Raw genomic sequence first — 1,612 nt, 5'->3', positions numbered from 1 at the left:
AGGTAAAACCCTACGTCCTGCTTGATTGATATTGATGATATGGGTAGCACAAGAGTAGATCTACCACGAGATCAGAGAGGCTAAACCCTAGAAGCTAGCCTATGGTATGATTGTTGTTCCTACGGACTAAAACCCTCCGGTTTTTCTAGTCACGACGTTGTAAAACGACGGCCAGTGAATTGTAATACGACTCACTATAGGGCGAATTCGAGCTCGGTACCCGGGGATCCTCTAGAGTCGACCTGCAGGCATGCAAGCTTGCCTTCCACGCCAAGGAAAGTCCCTTCCGGACACGGGACGAAGTCTTAAATCTTGTATGTTCATAGTCCAGGAGTCCGGCCGAAGGTATAGTCCGGCTATCCGGACACCCCCTAATCCAGGACTCCCTCAGCCCCCCTTTCCTTCTCTTCTCCTCTTCCTTCCCCCTTCTCCTTGTGGGAATGGGAAAGGGGGGAATCCTACTTGGAGTAGGACTCCCCCCTTGGGCGCGCCACCCCTTGGCCGGCCTCCTCCTCCCTCCCCCCTTTATATACGTGGGAGGGGGCACCCCATAGACACACAAGTTGATCTTTTAGCCATGTGCGGTGCCCCCTCCACAGTTACACACCTCGGTCATATCGTTATAGTGCTTAGGCGAAGCCCTGTGTCGGTAACTTCGTCATCACCGTCACCACGCCGTCGTGCTGACGGAACTCTCCCTCGGCCTCAACTGGATCAGGAGTTCGAGGGACATCATCGAGCTGAACGTGTGCAGATCGTGGACATGTGCCATACGTTCGGTACTTAGATCGGTTGGATCGCGAAGACGTTCGACTACATCAACCGCGTTACTAAACGCTTCTGCTTTCGGTCTACGAGGGTACGTAGGCACACTCTCCCCTCTCATTGCTATGCATCTCCTAGATAGATCTTGCGTTATCATAGGTAATTTTTTTGAAATACTGCGTTCCCCAACAGATGTATCTATGGACATTGATAAAATTTACCCATTTTCTAGTAGCTGTGCATGCCCACTTTAGTACTCCATGCAAAATTTGAACAAATTCCGACAACGAACGCACGTTATGTCACGTCCGACCAGTATTTTAGGGTTTTTCATCGAAAAAACCATAGAAAATGCATAAAATGTCAAAAGTTGATGAAACATGACATGGATGCTTGCCATCATGATTGTAGTGTGTGGAAAAAAATTATGTTTACGTGATGTCTAAGCGCGCTCGTCTAGTCTGTGCCAATCAGCAGACACAATGCTCGCACGCCACCTTTCATGGGCCGGCCCAACTACACGAGCGACCAAAGAAACCTTCTTCATGGGTGACCTAGACAACAAGTTGAGCATGGACATGTTTGACCTTTGACAGTTGACTTTTAAAAGGTTCATCTTTTTGGAAAAGTTTATGTATTTGAAAAAAAATTCATGGGTTTACAAAATGTTCACAAATTGAAAAATACCATGAATTAAAAAAATTCTTGGCTTTTGGAAAAAAGTTCAAGGATTTCAAAAAAGTTCATTGATTTTGGAAAAGGTTTATCGATTTCGAAAAAAGTCCATCAAAAAAATGCATTCATTATGAAAAAAGTTCTTCAATTTTGAGAAAAAGGTTCATCGTTT

The sequence above is a fragment of the Triticum urartu genome, chromosome 2 (assembly GCF_003073215.2).
Source record: "Triticum urartu cultivar G1812 chromosome 2, Tu2.1, whole genome shotgun sequence".
In the NCBI taxonomy this organism is placed as follows: domain Eukaryota; kingdom Viridiplantae; phylum Streptophyta; class Magnoliopsida; order Poales; family Poaceae; genus Triticum; species Triticum urartu.
The sequence above is the reverse complement of the archived record's forward strand: the minus strand, read 5'-3'. Positions refer to the sequence as shown.